We start from the raw sequence: 22,769 nt of genomic DNA, 5'->3' as shown, positions 1-22,769 counted from the left end.
GCTGTGTGCAGCCTGCTTGAAAGAGATGGCAGGGCTTGGAGGAGGCTGTCACTGAACCTAGGGATGGGCTGAGGATGATAGGTTATGTCCCACATCCCAGCACCATGAAATCCCCGAGATTCCTGTGTGTCCCAAGGGAGACAGTCAGAACAACGGTGACATTTAATTGCCTGCTACCCTCTAGAAATAATGACATTTAAATTAATTTTAAAAATTAAAGAACTGAGAATTTTCTGTGCTTATAGATTGTGTGATTACAAATTTGTACAAACTCCATTGTCAAAAAAGCTTTTATTTTGAGCCATGAGTGTGAATCTTGAGCTCCCCTCAATTTTATGTCTAGACTGGAAACTAGAGAATGGAATCCCATTTCTTCAGCCTCTGGACCATTTACAGAGACACTAATTTTCTGGTCTGTTTAGCATCTTGCCCATAGTAGGTAATCAAAAAGATGCTTGTTCAATGAGTGAAGGATGAGTCACAAGCACTTAGGAACAAAGGGTATCTTTTAAAATGGACTTGACATGTCAAACCTCTGAGTGAGATGGTTCAAAGTCATGACTCGTGCAGGGAGTTGGACTGAAAATCAAGCAGTGATGAGTGGAAATGACCTTGAGAGCCACAGGCAGCTTGTTGGAGAGAACTGGGACGGCTGCCCCGAGGCAGAGCTCAGAGTAGGTGATTTCACTCCATTTATTGAGCACTTAGGATGCTCAAGGCCCTTTGGGGAATGCATAGAAAAATGACTTCATCACTGTTCTACAGAATCTTAAGATCTAATAAGAGACAGTAAATACCCAAAGCATGAAGTGTGACAGATGCCATGACTAACAGACACAAACTAAATATTACACAAGTTCAGGGATCCGGGAGTAGGGAAAGTGGTGACATTGGGAAGACTTCATAGAGAAAAATCACCTTTGAGATGCATTGTGTGGACTGCTGCAAATTGGATTATCAATGATGATGTCCTCTTTCCCCATCTCCCCAACAATGATTGCTTTAACCAAGACAAACGAACATGGGAATAAGGTCACACACGTGTCTCTACCTAAGTAGTTACAAGCCTCGATTACACAGTTGGGTAAGAGATTGGTTTTGCCCCTCAACCCCGTCCCTGCCCACTCCAGATGCTCCTTCCCAGCTCCTCCAACTTGAATTCTATGCCATTTACCATAGAAATGTCTGCATCTCAGTGTGAACTGATTCACCACAGAGCACACGGGATCACCTCCACTCCCTGTGTATCTGCAGTCATCATCATTCATTTAACCATCCATTCATAAGCAGTATCACACCTGTACTTTCCTGGTACCACAGTCAGAGTATAGGAGGGATGTATTTTCCATGAAGCTCGGGCCTTTATGCAGAACCATTTTCATCTTCTAGTGAGAGGGTGGAGTAACCAAGTGTTAGGATTCTTCCCACTGGGCCCTCTTCTTGAATAATGCCATTTCTACAAAGAATTTGACAGAGACATCAGAAGGCAAGTGCTCATTCATATCTTTGAGGAGGGGAAATATTTACCAGAATAACTTCTCAGTGTAGATGAGACAGATTTATATTTTTAAAAAAGATGTGTATGTAGCAGGGGAAGACAAATTATGCAGAGTGTGTCAAGATAGTTAAGAATCTTGTAGTGTAATTGTCTCAGGGAAATGAGACAAATAATAGCTAAGGACCACGAAGTTCCTACAATTTGCCAGCTATGATGATAATGCTTTATACATAGTTGACTAGTTGACTTATTTAATCCCTCCCAGGATCTCTATGATACACATACTGTTACCACCTGCATTTTTCCAGATATGAAAATTGAAGCACAAAGAAGTTAAGTAACTCACTTAAGGTCTCAGGGCTTGTAGGTGATAGCATTAGAAGTCAGAGCCGACAGTGTGGAGGGTATGGTGTTAAGGAAGAAAGATATTATGGCAGGTTTTCCCGTAATTCTCGAGAAAAGAGTCTATGCATTGATGGAGGAATTCTTTCGTAGACACCGATAAGCTCTGTTCAGATACGCGTGCCTGCCAGAAGTCGAATTGAACACTTGCGGAACTTCTAGTAGAGGGAACGGCAAAGATAAATCTTATAGGAATTCTGCCTTCAAAGATCTGACTCTAAAAAGCTAGAACCCCTAAGAATAGGAAATGAATTGCTATGCCTGGATCTCGGGTATCCACAAAACTGAGGGACCCTCCACGTTGCCCCCTCTTTTCCATCCCTCAAAGCAACCAGGTATTGGCACGGAAAGACAGTTCACGTGACGCTGGTATAGAAAGGCCCTCAGCCTTCATCGCAACGTCCTCATACGACAAGGCACGGAGCTCAGGTTCTGGGAAGCCCAGTGGCGTGCTCCTGTTTGTCTGGTCCGTGGCAGAGCCGGGACCTGACCCCAGGCACTGGTGCCCAGCCCGATGCTCCTATCACCTGGCTAAGAGGGTTTGATTGGGTCACCTATTTCTTTCCTAGCTTACTGCTTTCCCCCCGCAGAGTGTGGGCATCAGGGGTCCGTCTTCCGGCGGCCGGACAAGGAACCTCGGGTTCGCCTCAGTGGCCGTCGGCTTCTCGCGGTCCTCGGGTGACCAGGCGCCTCCCCGGGCCTGCGCGGCGAGGGCGGGGCGCGGGCGGACGGCCGGGCGGCAGGGGGCGCTGCGCGCCGGGCGGGGGCGCTCGGCCGAGCCTGGGCCCCGCGTCTTTGTGCCGCTCGCCGCCGCCCACTCTCCCCCCGCGGGCTGTGCGCCCCGGCTGGAGGGCGGGCAGGGAATAAAGGGCGGCTCCGGGCTGGACGCGGGCGCGAGGCGGCGGGCGGCGGGCGGCGGGCACCCGGCCCCGGAGAGCGGACACCGCCACCGGACGGCGGACAGCGGGCACCGGACGCCCGACATCGCGCGGAGCGCGCGCAGCCCCGCCCGCGGCCGAGCAGGAGCGGCGGCCCCCGGGGCCCCGGCCGCGCGGGACCAGGTGGGTGACGCGCGTCCCCTTTGTGTCGGCATGACGGCCGCGGGGCGCGGCCGAGGGACGTGGCTGTGCGGAGCCGGCCTCGGGCTCGCCCCACGCCGGCCCAGCCGGGTCCCTGGCGCTCGGATCGGGGCGGGCCGAGGGTGGCTGGCAGGGTCCGCGGATGGGGACCCGCCGGCTTCGTGCCGAGGACTCCACCGTGGCCCTGCCGTGCCCCTCGGTGGCCACAGCGCCGCGGCCGCTTGGGAACCTCGGGTCCCTTGTGCAGCGCTGCGTCTCTGGGCGCCGGTCCGGCGGGCGAGGTGGCAGACAGGGGCCTCTTTTGGGTGGGGGGCCACCCGCAGGCCGGGGACGACGACGTCTCGGAAAGGGCGAACGGCCGGGGCGTGGGGAGGCGGCGGGCGGGTCAGTCTGGCCGGAGCGGGCCGGGTGCCGTGGGTCCTGCGCTTTGCACATCCAGGCGCCCAGATGACCGCGGCCGCTGTCTTCCTCCCTCGAAGCCTTCCTTTACTGAGGGGCGTGTGGGGGAGTTCCCTGCGGGTCTCCCCCATCCACCCTCCAGCAGAGGCTCCCCAGCTCCCCCGCACCGTCCTGGGCGCCCAGCACTCTTCACTTGTGGAAACCTGAAGGCTCAGGATCACGGAGGAAGGGGTTACTTGTACCGTAATGATCTACATAGGCAGGTCTCAGGATGGTCAGTCCTAAAGTTCTCTCTCTCTTTTTTCCAGTCAAAAAAAAAAAAAAAAGCCCATTCAACAAATATCCTGTACTTTCCTTGTGCTCCGTGGAAGGCAGGGTAAGGGAGAAAAGCGAGATAAGGCCCCAGGGGAGTATCCCGGAGTGGGTCCTGCTGCCCTGGTGGGAGGGGGATCTGGTCCCTGTACTAGAAAGAGACCCCACATCCTGCTTTGAACAGTTATGGGAAGGAAGCACTTTCCTGGGAGTGGAGCCTGGGGATCTAGTAAGGACAGGGTCCAGTGAATCTGGCCAGGGGCTGCCCTCAGGGGAGAGGTTAGCCTGCAGAGAAGATGCCTGTGGCGCTGTGGGAGTTCCCAGGACGGGGAGGCAGGAGGAAGAGGCAGGGCTGCTTTATGAGGAGGAGTATTGAGTCAAAGCTTGAAGCGGGGCAGGTCCAAGGTGGTAGGAAGAGCCAGTGGCCAGAGGGAACTGCCCAGCAGAGAAGGAGGGTGGGAACTCAAGGTCTGTGCTGGGGACTTTCCCATGGGCCTGGAGCCCAAAGGCTCCTGTGATTGTATTCCCTCCCCCAGTACTAATAATAGGGACCTGATCTCTTGCAGCTTTCTAGTGCCTTTTTAATTTTTGTTTTTATTATTTTTTAAAGAGTGCAAAGGGATTATGACTTGAGAGGTCAGATGGGGACAAATCATGAAATCTTTGAATTCCAGGCCAAGTTGGGTCTTGATCCTGTGGCAGTGGGAGCCATTGATGGTTTCAGAGGAGGAGAGTGAGTGAACTGAGCCCTGCTTTAGAGTGATTAAGGCAGTGTTGAGGGAAGGGGGAGTGTGAGCTTTGGAATCAGGCCCCCCCCCCACCTGCACTGCTTTTCAGTGGGTCAAGCATGGATTGAGGACCTCATGAAAAAATGGGATACAAATAAACTAATTTTACTGGCATGGAAAATTTCCATATTCAGCACAGTTGGAATCAGAAAGTTCATGTGTTTAAAGAGGCCCTGATTCTAACGTCAGTACCCTGGAAGGGGAATGAAGGGCAAACTGAAATGCTGGGGGCAGAGCTGCAGCTGGCGAATGAATGATGTGGGTGCCCACAGGCGACTCTGGTGCTTCTCTGTGGACTTACTGTGGTTTGGGACTTGGAAGGGACCACACACACTGTTCAGTTGAGGCTGCTGGTGTCCAGCGGGTGAACGTGCCACTCAGCCAGACAGCGGCAGGGCCAGACGCTAGGAGCCACGTCGTCTGTTTTTTCAACTGTGGTTCATAATTTGGCCCCGCCGCCTTCTTTTGTTCAAATTTCTCCTCCTCTTGGGATCCTTTCTCTCTGGTAGTAGAGACAGGGAGAGACTTGTCCTCCTAGATTGAGAATCACAGAGCTAGATGGTCATCACAGATTCCTAGCTCAGTCCCCTCATTGTGACCTTGAGGACACTGTAGACTCGGAGAGGAGAGGTCAGGGACCCCAGCCACACAGAGAGCTGTGGCCGGCCTGGGACTGTCTGCTGTTCTCCTCTCTGCACTTGAGCTGGGGAGGATGGAGACACGCCAGCTAGCTTGGGGGTTTGGTGGTCTGGAGCCACTCTGGATGGTATTGAGCCCTCAGACTCTTTGGGGAATCTGGCCAAGCAAGGACTCCCCCTGAATTCCTGGGGTGCGGGATATCAGAGACAGCCAAGAGGCGATGAATAGCATGGAATGTTTTATTCACTCTGGGTACCTTCCTACCTTGGAGATCCAAGAACCAAGTTGAAGGTGCCTTTCTTTAAGACTAGAAAAGTCAGTTGAGGTAATCATTTCCAAACCAGCCTCCTCTGTCTTTTGTTGCTGCACTACTGACACACGTGAATACCTTTTCTTAATTAGAGAAAAATTAAATTGAAGCAACTGTTCACATACCTGCTGGGAATTAGGGCTGAAGGACAGAGTTTGTACAACTCTCTGACCCAGCTGTGTGACCTTGGGCAAGGGTCTTCACCTCCTTGCATGCCCCCAGTTCCTTCAGCTGTAAGACTAAGGTGTTGGTTTAAGTGATTTCCAAGATCCTGAAATAAAAATGTGTTGATTTAAAGGTCTTTTCCAGGAGAATCAATATTTTAGAACTACTCACCAAATGCAACCCTTTGTAAGGACTTTTGCAAAAAGAGTGGCTTTTCTCAAAGATGTTATGTTGAGAGATGAGACTTTGAAGAGGGTGGTTCATTGGTGATGAGAGTCCCCATCCTCCTTCATTCCTGGAATCTAGAACCTGAATTGGAACCTGTTTCCCGAATGGCCTGCAGACTCTGAGAGCAGTGCTTTCTCTAGGGAGCAAATTGACCAGCTGGATACAGTGTTATAGAGAAAAGTAAGTTCCTGGATAGCATGCAGAAGTGTGTCAACCAATATCTTCCAGTCTTCTAGAGTGTGACCCTGGAGAGAGAGGAGAGAGTAGTTACTATTCATTTAGCGTTTCCCATTACTGGGCACTGGTAGGAGGTGCAGTGCATGGCTGTGGATGCAGGCCTCACACAGCCCCGCAGGACAGGCCGCACAGGTATTGATACTGTTCCCAGCTTACAAAGGAGAGAGGTGCAGCGAAGAGCGGTTGTGTCGTCGTCCAAGGCCACGCACGTGGTAAAGGTTGAAGCCTGGTGTTGAGCTCAGAGTCCTGCAGAAAAGGCTATATTCTGTGCCCTTCAGGAGGCTGTGTCTCAGCGGCGGAAGCCATCGCACTGACAGATTGTTCTAGCAGTGGGGTTGGGGTGCAGAGTTCAGTGGGGCGTGGGAGGGGCGCCTCATTCTGCCCTGTGGTGAGGAGAGCAACCGGAGCCGGTGATGCCGGGCTGGGATGTCAAGGATGAGTCCAGGTTAGCCAGGCTAACTGGAGGGTCCAGGTCAGATTCTGGGCCTGGGAACAGCAAGAAACAGCCTGGGGGGCAGGGAACTTGGAGCCAGCACAGTGAGGCTGCTGCTCTGCCACTGTCGTGTTCGAGGTTGGGCCGGCTGTCTCTGAAGGTGGGGTTTTCACTGTTTGGTTTTGGAGCCTCTGTCCCTGTAAGTATTCCCTCAATCCCCTTCCCACCCCCAGGTCTGCTTGGTAGAGGTGAGAGGGTTCCGGGAAGCTGCGGGGACCCACAGGCAGCGACTGCTGCTTTTACAACCCGGAACGTGTCTCTGTCTTCAGAGTCACCTGAGCAAGGCTGGCGTGATTCCCCGGCGATAGCAGCCTGCGGCCTGCGGGTGAGAACCTTTGAGCTGGAAGTGAGCCCAAGGGAAGGAAGTGGCAGTGCAGGCTTGGATGACTTCTGCTCCTTCCAGCACAGCTCTGTGGGCAGGAACCCAGTGCAGACCTAGTGGAGCAAAGGGGAGGATTTCACATCCAGAACGTGGGTATTGACAGCGTCTGTCAGTTGGGTTGTTGGTTAAACAGGGTTTGTGTCTGTCCTTAGAATGCCTCTTACATCATGGTTTCCCTGGGACACTTTTTGCCTTCCAAAGGGTGGGTTTTCGTGGAACAGGGCGTGCTTGATGTTGGGGCGGCAGCGTTTTAAGATTATCTGGAGGGAGGTGGGGCTGTGCAGACTGCGTTGAACAAGAAGAGCGTGCCTGCCTGACTTCCACTGGCCTCCTGTTAGCCATGCAGCCAGCTGTCCCCTTACAGTCTGTCTCTGCACCCAGGACACATTAACTGGCCAGCGACGGGGCAGTGTATGACCCTCCCCACTCGCCGTCCATCTCTGGCTTGCTTGCAGGCGCTCCCACGTTCCAGAATGGCACCCCTTGCCATCCCCTGCTGCCCCCTCCCCAGTGAGGCTTGCCCACATCCCCTGCAGGAAGGGCAGCCTGCTGGTCAGAAAGGCTGTCACTCTCCTCCACTTTGTGGGTGGGGGGTGTCTCCTTCACAGAAATGTGCAGACCTCCAGTCAGGTGACCCCTTCTTCCTCAAGGTGAAATGTTCTCTTCAGTAGGTGTCTTGAAGGCGGCGTCAGAGCAGGTGGTGTTCAGCTATCCTGGGATGCCATGCCACGATCCAGTGTTGTCCCTCCTTATTCTCTCCACTGACCTCTTGTCACTTTCCCGCTGAGACACCATTGCCTGTTAAGTCACGACGTGCCTCTGGGTTGAGATTTCGAGATTCTTCACCACTTGGTTGAAGCCTGTCTTTCTAGCACTGATCTCTCAACAGCCTCCACACTTATGCCCTGGGACATTCTCCCATCTCCATGTGCCAAATTCCTGATGACCCTTCCAGACTCAGCACACATGACGCCTTTTTCTTAAAGCTATAGGAGCATTAGTGTGGGGACTGTGGAGCTGCTTCTCTAGTACTGACATCTTACAGCCTGGAGGCGTGTGGAGCAACGAGGGTGCACCTCAGGCCTAAGGCTCCAGCCAGGTCCCCTCCCATCCAGGCCCCCGCTTCCTTTTTCTCCCCTCTGCGTCTGCGAGTGGAAACGTCCTCTCTACCAGGTGCTTCCATAGCAACTCTTTTTCAAAACCTGTAGTTGCACTTAAAACTCTCTAATCTAATTGTAGTGATATATGTGACTGTCCTGTTTCCTCTACTACTTTATAAGTGCTACATGGGCAGGACCTTACTCATGTTTGCATTCCCTTGGTGCCTCATCATGCTCTTTCTAAATGCATTTTTGCGAAGTGATTAAATACAAGATAATCTGCCCCAGGTTTAAAGAGGGAAGCTGTGGGCGGATTATCAATGAGGAAATGGGATTCGCGTTTACATTCTGTGCTCTGGCAGGATCTGAGCAAATCCTAAGATATGGGTCTCTTTTTGGGAGGTCAGGCCACAGAGCAACACACCTCAGGACTGTAAGAAGCTGAATGAGAAGTGGGTAGGAATGCTGGCTTAGGTTGGAGGGTGAAGACCGGAGCGTCTGGCCCTGGTGGCTGGGATGCAGAGAGGAAGCCCTTAACAGTCTGGCTCCTGTGATCTTGCAGACATCAGACAACGGCAGTTCCAGTGTCGCACACGGATGGCGAGCCTTGTGTGGGCTGGGTGGAGGTGGTCCTGTACCTAGAGGCACTCTGTGGTGCAGAGGAGGATGGAGCAGGAGAAGCGGGCCTTGCCCTGCAGTGCTCCTAGTCCAGCAAGCGAGCTGCGATGAGGGGACAGCGACCCACAAGGACCAGAATGTGCTCATCCAAGTGTGTGTTATGGGAACTCTGGTGGAGTGGATGGAAATGACTGACGGCAACTGGAGTGAATGTGGGTAGACTTCGAAGAGGAGGGGAGAGCAGAGAAGAGGGTGCTGCATGCTGGCATGGAAGGGGACGAAAGATTTGGGACCAAGCGGGATTTGTTCTTGAGGATGTTGGGTCAGGGCCGGTGGGAGGGCCCGGGGAAAGGAGAGGGAGGTGGGGCTTAATCAGCCTTAAGAGTGTAGATCTTTCTAATGAAAGATTGGCGTGCTCTAGGTAAAGAGGTGTCAGAGTTCCTAGAAAGTCTTTTTGCCAGGTAAATACAGTGTGGGCCATCGAGTCACGTGGTTCTTATATGGGAGTTGAAGAATAGCTGCTAAAGATGCTATAAAGTGCATGCACAGTAATTCATGGAATTCAGCATATTCTCTGTCTCTGTGGAATCCATGTCTTGAGTGACTTATCTTCTCCTTTGGTCTCTGGTGCCATTTTGCATGAGGCTCAGAAGCCTCACATAGGGTGTGTGTTCCGAGAGAACTTAGCCTTGGGGAGTGTGAAGGCTTGCAGAGACTCTGGGAACCGGCCGTTTGTCATGCGATTGAGAACATAAAGAAACAAATGGTCCCATAAATTAATTTTTCCTGACGGCCCCAGTTGCCACACAGTACTTCTTGGTAGTACATGCACTGGTGCATAATAGTCCTAGGACAATGGGATAAAAAGAGCTTCCAGAAGACTTTCAGAGCTGGCGCCTCCAGATCTGAATGTGTTGGCTAAAACTGTGTGTTTCTTCCTAATCACTTGGCAGGGGCGAGGCAGTCCCAGGCCCTGTGGATGAGACAGAGCTGGCTCTCTCTACAGAGACCACAGTTGCTTCTTTCTTCTTTACGTCTCAATGAGACGTTAGCCACGGGCCCTGAGAACTGAGGCATTCTGGTTGGGAGAGGCCAGCAGACTGGTGGATAGGGCCGGATGTAATAGAAAAAAGAAGAAAAAAGGTATTATTATTCCATCACCTCATGGGACCCTAAGAAACTGCCTCTGTGTCAGCCTGTATTTTCCCCTCCTCCCCATCTGATATCTTCACAACTTCCCTCGTATCCTCATGCATAGAAGCAATGCTGTAGTCTCAGTGTCCTATGCCCCATATTCGTATGTTGAAACCTAATCCCTAAAGGGATGGTATTAGGAGGTGGGGCCTTTGGGAGGCGTTTAGGTCAAGAGGGTGGAGCCCTCAGGAATGAGATTAGTGCCCATTTTTAAAAATAAAATAGACCCCAGAAAGCTCCCTTGCCCCTTCTGCCATATGAAGACACCATGAAAAGATGGCCGTCTACGAACCAGGAAGTGGGCTCTCGCCAGACACCAAATCCACCAGCACCTTGATCTTGGACTTCCCAGCTCCAAAAACTGTGAGAAATAAATGTTTGTTGTTTATAAGCCACCCATTCTATTTGGCTATTGGCTATAATTGTATGAATGGACTAAGACAGGCAAAAATGGCTAGTCACCAGTCATACTGGAGTGGGGCCCACTCTATTGATCTCATCTTAACTTGATCATCTGCAAAGACCCTAACAAGGTCACGTTCGCAGATACTGGGGGTCACACAATTCAACAAATATCTGCCAGTGCCAGGTAATACATGCTTGTATGTATTTGTCTGTTACTGTGTGTTTGACTGGCAACAGGGCACTTAGTAACAAGGACTTACACAGACGGCTTTCTGTTTCCCAGAGACAAGGCATGGAGGGGGTGGGTGCCGGCACTGGTGCAGCTGCCCTGGGCTGTTACCAGGAACCCAAGTCCTCTTGTTGCTCCGTGTCCTTAGCATGTATCTTTTACCCTCACGCTGGTCGCCCTGGCGTCCAGATGGCTCTCCATGGCTGCCAGCTCACATCTGTGTTTAAGGTCGCAGGAGAGGTGGGGGGAGATGGTGTCGGCTACATCTGTCCCTTATTATCAGGGAAGAACAAGCTTTTCCCAAAGCACCACAGCCGCCTCTGTTCCTGTCCTGCTGGCTGGAGCTGGGATGTGTGGCAACACCCCGGAGTAAGAGACGCTGAGAAAGTGAGAGGCTGCAAGAGTTGGGAGGAGCGTCCTTGAGAGGACTGGATAAGACGGAGCAGAAAACCACGCCCAGTGTGGTGTGTGGGCAGGCTCAGGTTTAGTAAATGGTTTTTTCTTCTCTTACCTGCTCTTCTTGGAGAGGGAGGAATCGCTACAGGATGATGTCCAGACCTGCGTGCACATGGCTTGCTTGTTCTCGGTGTTGTGCCGATGTGGTCTCTGCACACCTGTACCTTCCGTGAACATTTGGTTGCAGTGAAGGCTGGGAACCACAATCCTGTCTTGTTCATTTTTGTTTCCCTCTGGCCCCTGGACAGTGCTTGGCACACAGTAGGTGCTCAGTAAATCTTTGTTGAACTTAATAAGCATCTTTTCCCTTTAAAGACATTTGAGTCCAGAAACAGTCTCATCCATTCATTCTTTCTCTTGTTCATTTATCTATTCATTTGGCAAAACCTCCTTGTTGCTGGGGGTTCAAAGGCAGATTCGGGGATATACAGGGATGGTGAGGACATGCAGAGAGGGAGGGAAGGGGGCTGGTGAGGCCTTCTAGAACAAAACAGGGTATGGCGTTCTGTAATCAACAGGGCAGGTATTAAGAGATTAAACTTTTGGAATTTTATAAATTCCAGTTTCACTCTAGTGAAAACAACCAGCTGGGACACATAGGAATCCCTCTTCATCAAGCAATGTGGCTTACTCTCCATTTCTCCTATTTGTGAAATAGTTCAAAATTTAAAGTACATGGTTTTTAATGTGCTGAATAAATATTTACTGAGCCCCCACCGTAAGCCAGGTACTGGGCTATGGAATGCGCTGACGTGAATACCTCTCAGAAGGTAATGTTTCCAGTTTGTTCTGAAATGAATGTGCTGTTCCCGCAGCAGAGTGGCCAAGGGGACAGTTCTTATCTGTTAATACTTTAATCGCTCCCAGGATTCTTTCCCCTTTGGCCCGGAGCCCTGCTGCCTTGACAGTGACCTTGTTTTCTCTCAGTCCCCGGCCACGTGCAGCTGGTTCAGCTTTTTCTCTTGGAGGACCAGATCGACTGCCCACAGAGGCCACTAATTGGAGGCCTTGGGCTGTGCCCTGCTGGCCTGGCAGATAAGGCCTCTCTCTCAAGGACTGTGTTTATCTGGGGAGGGTAGGACCTCTTCCTGGTACGGCGAGAGCAAACCAAATGCAGACAGGCAGAGGGGAGTGCGGATCGAGAGCGAGGCTGTCCAGGTGCCACTCACTGCCCCCGAGCCCTTGAACTGTGGCCAGTCCCAAGTGAGCTGTGCTGTGAGTGAGCAAAGCATCTAGTTTCCACGACCTTAGGTGAATAACAGAATGTAAAATATCTCAGTAATAACTTTTATATTGATTACATGTCAAAATGCGTTTGACTATATTGAGTTAAATAAACTATATTACTACAATTAATTTCTCTTTATTTCCTTTTTTTAATATAGATACCAGAAAATTTAGAATTACATGTGCAGCTCACCTTGTATTTCCTCGTACATCTTGGAGAAGTGTGTTTCTTTCGAGGTCAGCAGGCCTTTTGACCAGCTCTGTCCCCTTCTCGAGAGCGTGTGGCCCTGGGACAGGGCTTACCTGCACTGAAGGGCCGCACAGTAGCCTGTCTGGTCTTGATGTGTGCCGTGTTTTCAGTGCCACTCGACAGTTCTCATTTCGTGTCTTGAGTTTAGTCGTGAACACTCAAGATTCCTGCCTGACCTGGTCCATTGGGCACCTTCTCAGACTGAACTGTTGACCTAACTCAGCTCACTTCAGTATCAATTCAGATGCAAAAGTCCTTGGACTTTTTTTCTGAATGTATAACATGAGGGGCTTGGGTTAGATGAACCTAACACTCTTCCTTACAAAACTCCTCGATCGCCGGTTGGAATCTCCCTTGACTTGCACCTTCGCCTCAGGTTAACTGCTCCAGGTCCTCCTGACTTCCCCTCTGAGTCCACCTGTCTCTCTCACAGCTTCCACTGTGTTTTTCCTTGAACCTTGGCATTCTCCCTGCCCTCCTTCAAGGATCGAGTCAAAAGCACCCGCCAAATCTTCCATATATGCGGGTGCCCAGTGAAGACTGGCCGAGAGGAACCTCTCCCGTACATATCTCTTGGAGAATTCTGCCACCTGCGCCTGGCCTGTCTCAGCATGTCCTGACTTACTCTTACAGTCACTAGATGTGTTGCCCTGCAGCTCGCTGGCCTTTCACCCAGATACTGTTCTCTGGCTGACCTCCTCAATGGTGCTCGCTTCATTGCTGGCGGCGGTGCTTTCTTCATTTGCATCCCTGCTTTCGTAGCTGCCCAGTATTTTCTTCTGCATCTTGCAGACTTGTGGCTTTTGTAGGTCTGTTCCATTCTCTAGCCTGTTCTCCTTGCCTGGCTGCATTTCCTGCTGTCACCTGACATATATCCCCGTGGTCCAGGGCATCCTGCCCCCATCACCTGCTTTCTCCTGCATCCCAGCCTCCCAGCTTTCCCTGATTCCCTCCCAGCTTTACCATGCTTTCTCTGACAGTCGTCCTGGCTTATCCTGCAGATCCTCTTTACTGTCACTTCCCAGGAGCTCTGCGTGGCCTCTTCAGGCCTCGCCATGTCCCTGCGCTGCTTTGGCATTTAGTGGATGACATGGAATTGAGTCAGCATCCTTTTACTCCCTGGACATGTCAGGCATGGTGCCTAGGGCCCACGAGCCTTGCAAAATTGAATATTTTTAAATCTTGAAAACAACTATTAGCTCCAAAGTATTAAAAAAAAAACAGAATTGGTGTTAACGCGTGTGTCATATTATGTTAACAAAATATAACAGTCATTTAGTCAACTGAAACTCAAGGCACAGTTACATAGAAATTATGTTTAACCTGAAATCGGGATGCTCTTTAGTGGTTGGCATGATGGGTGTGAGGTGAGGCCCCTGGAATAAAACATCCCTGAATTAAGTACTGCCCTGCATGCTTTTGTCTTCTTTCCAACACTCCTTGACAGTGGAGATGAGACTCAGACTTCGATATTTATTGGTCACATCTTCTTGGGGTGAATGTAGGGCAGGCTGGGCTCCTAGAGGAAAGAGACGTGTCTTACTCAGTTTTGAATTCCCAGCACAGGACCTGGTACATTCAGCTACAGTGTGCTAAACTTTTAACTGAATTCAGTACATTTTTTAAAAAAATAAACAACATTAAGATCCTGCCTGAAGGTTTATGTTTTCTTTTTTCCTGAAACACCAACATATGGTGGTTTTTAAAACCACTGGCGTCTGTAAACTGACCCCAAATGGCAAAAACCCTTAGCTGAGCTGCTAATAAAAATAATCATCCAGAAGCTGCAAACCTGGTTTGTATGATTTTAGTTTAAATTATATTTGGATCTTTCCTTGTATGGACTCTATATACATTATCTACACCATACTGTTTCTCTAGAAATCAGTCTAGTTACAATATAACTACCGTTATGTGATAATAAATGCCTTGGGTGGTAAGATAAGGATTTTCTTAGTAAACATGAAATTATTATTGTTTAAAATTTTTTTTCCAAGAGAAATTAGCTAAAAGGAACATTTGCTAGCGTGATCAAGTGGGCTCTGCTGCAGAGCTGGAAGCATTTAAATATAAATCCTGTTGCCTCAGCAGGAAGAATGAATTTCTAGGACTAAACTGGGGGAAGGTATGGCTTAAGGATAAATGCATGATTTCTATTTGCAACTGCATGATTATTTCAGACAGTTGCATTTTGGGGAATCTAGCTCAAGGAAATGATACTAAATGTGGAGAAAAATAAATGTTTCACGCACAAATGCTTGTCTTCTTCTTTTTTTTTTAATAATAGCCCCAAATGAAAACCATCTAAATATGGTTAAGTAAATATCCTGCTCTAATTACATCAGATTTCTGAGATTGTGGACATGGGAAAATGTTTATAATGTATCATTAAATGAAAACAATTATGAGACCAAATTGTATATACAATATGTCTACAAACATGGAAAATATGCTGAGGAAAGGAATCATAACTCACAAGTATTGTGACATTTTTTTCTGTTTTTGATATTTTTATTGTGGTAATATTTCATTTTATAGTGAAATAAATGATTTTAGTTTAAAAATTGGTTAATTGTAAATTCTGCCCACCAATACACACAAATTTTATTACTTCATACACAACAAATGTATATTTCAACAAATAAATTGACGCTGTGTCTCAACTGGACATTGTGCCACAGTGGGCTTGAAGAGAAATGAGTAACATACAAAGAGAAAGCCCTCCTGTTACTAATAAACAAAACAAAGCAATACAAACCCCAACATTTTTCCTGAAGGGGGGCTTTTTCAGGCATACTTTTATATCATGCCCCTGCAGATCTGAGCAATGACAGTTAATGTCAGAACCGTGACAGTGTGGCCCCACGAAGTCCAGGCCATCCAGTGCCCAGTGGTTGTGGTCACTCACTGAGCTGAATGCAGCAAGACCACAGGGACAGGGGCTTAGAATCCTGCTCCAGATTTCAGATCCCGTTTGAATCTTCTGCAAAGACTTTAACCTCTCTGTAATTGTTCCCATTTTATTCACCTAAAAAGTGAGAATGGTCTTAGGGTTACTTCTTTTTCGGGGCTACTCTGAGGAGTAAATAATTCGGGAATAAGAAAATTTAGAGATAAACATTTAAGGCCTGTCCAAAAGGCAGAATCACAAATAACCTGTTGGAATTAGTTCCACAGGGAGGCAGGCAGCCAGGTGTGAGATGTGAGGAAGTGGTGAGGGCTGTGGGAACTTGGACAAACACTGACCAAAACACTCAAATTCCATCTTGAAAACACTTTCTGGTTGAGTAAAATACTGCCCTTCTGGTCTACAAACATGGAAAGTATTAGACCCATCGAGGTGGTTAATATTTTCTCTAGCTTTTCAGCTAAGGATAGGACAGCCTAAAAGAAAGAATGCCTTATGTCTTCCTTTCTCTACTTTTCTTTTCTGATTGTTGTTTTCTTCTAAATTTTCTGGGGAAATGTGAGCAAACCATGGCATTGCTGGTAGACAGAGCAGAGACGTGGCTTGGGCTGAGGTTAGCCATGCACCCTGTTCTTATTGAAGGCTCAGACCTGTATGTTTCATATACCATCTTAACTTGCACAATTTTAGCCTGACTATACGTTTATCAATTTTATTATCTTTCAAAGAACCAGCTCCTAATTTTGTTGTTTTCTCTCTTGTTTTCCTATTTGTGATTATATCAATTTCTGCTCCCGTTTGTGTTATGTCTCTTCTTCTGCTTGCTTTAGGCTTAAATTCTCTTCTTACTCTGGTTTCCTAAGGAGGAAGCTTAGAGTCCTGATTTTAGATCTTTCTGCTTTTCTAATATATACATTTAATGCTATAAATTTCCCTGTAAGCACTGCTTTTGCTACATTCCATTCATTTTGATAAGTTGCATTTTCATTTTCATTCAGTTCAAAATGTTTGTTAGTTTCTCTTGAGACTTCTTCTTTGGCCCATGTGTTATTTAGAAGTGTGCTGTTAAATCTCCAGGTATTTGGGGATTTTCCAGCCATCTTTCTGTTAAACTGTTCTTCCAATTTAATCCCATTTTGATGTGAAAGCATACTTTGTATGATTTCTGTTTTTTTTTTAATTTGTTAAAGTGTGTTTTATGGCCTGGAATGTTCCATGTGAGCTAGAGGAATGTGTGTTCTACTGTTGTTGGATGGAATATTCTATGTGTCAAATAAATCAAGTTCATTGTTAGTACTATTCAGGTCAACTGTGTCCTTACTGATTTTCTTCTGCCTGCTGAATCTGTCAGTTACTGAGAGGAGTGGTGAAGCCTCCACCTATAATAGTGGATTTGTCTCTTTCTCCTTGCAGGTCTGTCTGTTTTTGCTTTGTGTATTTGATGCTCTTTTGTTAGGTGCATACATGTTTAGTGTTGTTGTATCTTCTTGGAGAATTGACCCTTTATCATTATGTAATGTACCTCTTTATCCCTGATGATCTTTCTTGTTCTGAAATTAACGTAGCTACTCCAGGTTTCTTTTGATTAGCATTAACATGGTATATCTGTCTCCATCCCTTTACTTTTAACCTGAGTCCTTTTATTTAAAGTGGGTTTCTTTAGACAATATATAGTTAGTCTTGCTTTTGTATCCACTCTGAAAATCTCTATCTTTTAACTGGTATGTTTAGACTATTCACATTTAAAGTGATTATTGATATAGTTGGATTAATATCTATGGTGTTTATAATTGTTTTCTATCCATTGCTTCTGTTCTTTGGGTGTTTTTTCTCCCTCTTTTGCTGACTTCTCTGGTTCTGAGCATTTTATATAACATCATTTTATCTCCTCTATTAGCATATCACTTATACTTCTTCTTAATATTTTTAGAGGTTGCCCTAGAGTTTTCAGTATATATATTGTTAACTAAACTAAGTCCACTTTCAAATAATATACTATATCACTTGATATGTAGTAATGGCATCTTATAACAGAGTGTCCTTGATTCTTCTCTGCGTCCCCTTATGACATTGCTGTTGTTCCTTTCTCTTATCCATATGCTATCACCCAATACATTGTTGTTATTACTGCTTTAAACAGTTTTCCTTTAGATCGATTAAGAATAAGAAGAATGAAATATTTTATTTTACCTTCATTTATTCTTTCTTTCTCTTCCTGTGTTTATATTGGTCTTAGTTTCTAACATATTTTCCTTCTCTCTGAAGAAGTTTTAACATTTCTTACAAGGCAGAACAACTGGTAACAAATTCCCTCAATATTTGCTTCTCTGAGGAAGTGTTTATTTCTCCGTTAGTTTTAAAGGATAGTTTTGCTGGAAATAGAATTTTAGGTTGGTATTATTTTTTGTTCAACACTAGAAATATTTACTTCACTCTCTTCTTGCTTGTTTGGTTTCTGGAGAGAAGTCAGATCTAATTCTTGTTTTTGCTCCTCCATAGTTACAATGTTTTTCCCCTTCTCTGGTTTCTTTCAATATTTTCTCTTAGTCTTTGATTTTTGTAATTCACTATGATATGCCTAGGTATACATTTTTTGCGATTTTTCCTGCTTGATGTTCTCTGAGCTTCCTAAATCTGGATTTTGTGTCTGTCATTGATTTTGGAAAATTCTCGGCCATTCTTGTTTCAAATATTTTTCTACTGTGTTCTCTCTTTCTTCTCCTTCTGGTATTCCAATTATGCATATGTTATACATTTTGAAATTATCTTACAGTTCTTGGATGTTCTGTTCTTTTTTTTTTCAATTCATTTTTTTTTCTGTTTGTATTTTAGTTTGGGAACTTTCTGTTGACCTTTCTTCAGGCTCACTGATTTTTCTCTTGGCTGTGCTCACTCTATTGATGAGGCTGACAAAGGCATTCTTCATTCTTTACAGTGTTTTTATTCTAGCATTTCCTTTGATTCTTTCTTTAAAATTCCATCTCTATGCTTATATAACCCATTTGCTCTTGCATTTTGTCTACTGTTTCCATTAGAGCCCTTAATATATTAATCATAGTTATTTTAAATTTTCTGATAATTCAGTATCTGTGTCACATCTGTGTCTGGTTTTTATGCTTGCTCTGTCTCTTCAGACTGATTTTTCTTGCCTGTGAGCATGCTTTGTGGGGTTTTTGTTGTTGTTGATAGCTGGGCATGATGTATTTTGTAGTAGGAACTAAGGTAAAAGGCCTTTAGTGTGAGGTTTTATGTTACTCTGGCTAGGAGCTGAGCTGTGTTTAATGTGTGCTGAAGCTGTAGGTGCCAGAGGCTTCAGATTCCTCTAGTGTCCTTTTTCTGTCTCTTCTGTTGTGTTTGGGGTTTCCTAAGAACTCCTCATTAGGTAGTGTCTGTTTCTTGCAGTTCTTTTCAGCTGTAATTCGTTGTTATCATACTGGGACCCTGTTAATGGGGAGGTAAGTCGAGGGGCAGGGGAGTATTCTGTACTCTCAGGACTAAACCTGTCTTTTAGCAGGCCTGTGTACCTGGGCTGTGGCCTTCACAAGTGTTTCTGAGCTATTTTGCCCCTCCTTAGGTGAGGCAGGGAGGCTAGAGGGGCTAGAGTTGGGTCATTGTCCTTCCTTGGGTGAGGAGGGGCCTGCAGAATGGGCCTTTGTTATGGTGACTGATCTGGGCATATTTCAGCTGGTTACTCTTCCCCTGGCCAGAGCCCGGAATGGCATTTTCTTGTCTCTTCACTGTGAGTACCTGGTGGGGTTCCTGGAGGTCAAACCCACAAAAGTGTGGGGTTCCCTCAAGACTATGGCCCCTAGGAGTTTCTTTCTCACTGTCAAGCTAGTTCATACTCAGCCTCCAGCAAGTCATGAAATTACCATGTAGGTGTTCCCATCAGTTATGGCCCCAGCAGATTCACCTCTAGGCGAGCAGATCTCTGCTGTGACTCTTTGACTTGACCCCTCTCTAGATTTCAGGGGCTTGGTTTGCTCTGTGACCTCAGTTTTCTGATGGTTCCAAGAAGTGGCTGATAGCTGGTGTGTCCAGCTTTTTCTCATGAGGATGTGATTGACAGCTTCCTGGTTGTTTACACGTCAGACCTGAAACCTCAAGTTTCCAACCCTCACGTTTTGTACCCATATGTGCTATTCTGCCTCGCTGTCGTTTTTTCATTTATAAGCCCCGTGAGGGCATTGGCCATGGTAGTGGAGCAGGCACCGATGGAGATAGGGCTCTCAGAACTGCAGTGTGAAGCTGGGAAATTTTATGGGTGTGGGTCCTGATTTTCTAACCTATAACTAAAATGTAACAAACCCTGTATTCCTTTCCAGCTTGGGATCTAACTTTCCAAGTTACTCATGATACTTTGCAAGATGTTCTGCATAGGTTGGGTGTTCAGAATTTTCAGTTGACTGATAACTTTTTGCCCCATTAGGCAGAAAATAATTATCTATATAAACTTTGCATGGATTGTTTCATCTTTCTGTTATCTGTGGGACGTGATATAATTACAGATATTAGGCCTTCAAATATTTTTGAAAAAAACGTAATGAATGAGTTGGATGGAATTTTTCCAGAAAATATTCTATTTAAATTTAAATTTTTAAAAATGATGTACAAGAGAACTCAGACACAAAAGGTCACATATTATATGATTCCATTTATGTGAAATGTCTAGAATAGGTAAAACCGTAGACACAGAAAGCAGATTGCAGGTTGCCCGGGATTGGGCAAAGGGGGAGTGAAAAGTAACTGCTTAAAGGGGATTGAGTTTTATTTTCGAGTGATGGAAATGTTTTGGAACCAGGTAGAGGTGCTGATTGCACAACATTGTGAATGCACTAAATGCTACCGAATTTTTAAATTTAAAATGGTTAATTTTATGTTATATGAATTTCAATAAATTATATTCAGGAAAAAATACATTTGGTACATGAAAATTTCAAAAATCTAACAGTAAAAAGCTTTTACAGTACGGAGCCGTTGTTCCTCCTGCCCTAGGCCTTTAGTCTCCCGAACTGGAGGCATCTACTACCACTTTCTTACATTTACTTGCACGCCAGCCCCCCTCCACCTCCCTTTTTAAATGGAAAGTACTGCCTTTGTTCTTTCCTACTAAATTTGGAGAGTTTTCCATATTGGCACATAAAAATCTACCTTACTCCTTTTCAACACTACATAATCAAAGGAATTGTTTTCTAAGTTCTTTCAAGTTGCTGTGTTTTATCTCACCATTCTAAATAAACTATTTTTTCCTGTGGTAAGGCCTCTACTATAACAAGCTTCTTATTTTGTGCCTAATTCGGTATCCAGTTGGGTGAATCAGTCGGCTCTTTGTGAGCGGGTTTGAACCTAAGAATCAGCTTCAATTTTATGAGCCGTTTCTTAGAATCGGGAATGATGGTAGAATTAGCCAAATGCCTTTTATTACAAGAGAATTAAAAAAAGAACTCATTTAATTAATTGATAGTCAATGACCCAATGAATTTGTTCCATAGCTATAATTTGACAAATATCTCCATTATTGAAGAATGTACTTTATTTTCTCCCAGAGAAGACAAGTGTGGAATAACTAACTGCAGGACAGCTCTAAAGGGATGACTGTGGGGTTCTGTGTCCCCCAGTGTGCAAGACCATTAGTGCACAATGCCCGTAAACAGAGATGGCTTTATTGGAGCCGGACAAGACCTCTATTCATATTAAACTCAAACAAATCACACATGTGAAAACCTCCACTTCTCGTGGCTGCATAAGCTGAAATGCATAGAGCTGTATTGGTTTGTGAAATAGTAACTTGCAAGTTGAGCAGCAGCTAAGAGACGGTTCTTGACTTGGAAAGTGAAATACGGGAGAGAAGCTGAGGGGTTGCCTTTGGATGCCTTTTGTGTATGTGTGTAAGAAATTGTAGGTAAGCGGAAGGCTCTCTCTTCATGAGCAGTGTTCTGTGCTGGTAACTAGTTGGCATCAGGTCTAAAAGTCCATTCATTCTGGAGAGAGAAAGAGACAGGAAGGGGAAGGAAGAGCCTCCACTAACTAACCCCTGTGATGATGTCAGAGCAGGCCCCGCTCGAAGGCTTTGCTTCAGGGAGCCGAGAATGCAAAGCCGTGGGGCCTTTTCGTGGGATTTTAATTCAGAGTTTGCAATATGGTGTATTTATGTGATCTTTTTTGAGGCCAAAGAAAAATAATTATTTTCTCTCAAGGTGTATTATCTCGTGGGTAATCTGCATCAAAAATCTTTAGCTCTAAAAATGTAAAGTTATAAATGCAGATAGTAAAAAAAAAAGTTCAATAGGAATAAAATGAAGAATAAAATTTCCTTTAGTCTAAAGTCATTATCAATAGGTATTTTTCTTTTTTTACATTCTTCTAGAAAAAAAATTATATGTGTGAGTGTATAACTTAAATTTATGTGCACGAATTGGATTATGTAAATTGTTTTGTACTACGCCTTTTATTTGCTGTTGCATCTTAGACATCTCTTCATACCAACACCTGCAGGTCCAGCCCATTCTTCACTTGTATGGATGGCACCATATTATTTATTCAACTTGTCCCTCTTGATGGGCATTTAAGTAGCTTTCCACTGTTTGCTCTTGCAAAGAGTGCTATCAAGAATATGTTTTTATATACATATGAAATATTTTTGCCAGTCTACCTATAGAGTAAATACTCAGGGTGGCATATATGGGTCAAAGTATGTGTATTTTATATTTTGATCTGTTTCCAAATCATTTCCAAAACGGCATCCACTATTACACTCCTAAAAAATAAGTGAATACTCCTTTTTCAACACACTCAACAGGATTGTTTTTATTCAGCAATATTGAATTGTTAATCATGCTGATCTGATAGGGGAAATATGGTATCTTTTACTCTATTTCTTTAACTGCGAGTGACATCCAGCATCTTGTCAAGTGTTCATCACTATTTCTCTTTCTGTGAACTATCTATTCACATCCTTTGCCTCTTTTTCTATTGCAGTGTTTTCTATTGGTTTTTTCCTTTGTCAATTAGGGATATCAATTCTTTGTGACATAAAATGAAAGTCATGTTCCCAAGCTTTTCACTTATTTCTTACTTGGCTTATGGTATTTTTTTCCATATAGAAATCCAGTTTTTATATAGTCGGATCTTTATGACTTTTTATTTTTAAAGTCTGCTTTGAAAGGCCTTCCTGCCTCCTGGGTAATAAATGATTTACTCATGTTTTTTTCTAGTCAAGTTGTGGTTTTACCCTTAGGCGTTCTTAGGAAACAAGCCTGATTTTTTCCCACAAGTGCAGCCTTTGTCCCAGCAGTAGTTAGCGGAGGACCCATCTTTCTTCAATTGTTTGGAGACACACCATATAGAAGTATTGTAAGGTTTCTACATAGAAGACCCCATGGAATAGAGGGTTCGTGCAGTAGCTCTGCCCTGGACTTACTTGGGCTGCCGCTGACCAACTGTCTGACCG

The 22,769-nt window shown here is 45.8% G+C and overlaps 1 protein-coding gene across 1 annotated transcript in view; it reads left to right on the top strand.

Moving 5' to 3' along the window:
* The first annotated feature begins 2,748 nt into the window (after window positions 1-2,748).
* The window catches only part of RNF144A (ring finger protein 144A), a 114,691-nt gene continuing 94,670 nt past the window's right edge, over window positions 2,749-22,769 (top strand). Inside the window, exon 1 of the mRNA XM_058551849.1 lies at window positions 2,749-2,961. The gene's annotated coding sequence lies outside the window, so the exon portion shown is untranslated. The remainder of the gene's footprint in view (window positions 2,962-22,769) is intronic.

This window comes from Diceros bicornis, chromosome 12, assembly GCF_020826845.1.
Source record: "Diceros bicornis minor isolate mBicDic1 chromosome 12, mDicBic1.mat.cur, whole genome shotgun sequence".
Lineage (NCBI taxonomy): Eukaryota > Metazoa > Chordata > Mammalia > Perissodactyla > Rhinocerotidae > Diceros > Diceros bicornis.
Note: the sequence above shows the minus strand (reverse complement) of the source record. Positions and strands in the feature narration are given on the sequence as shown.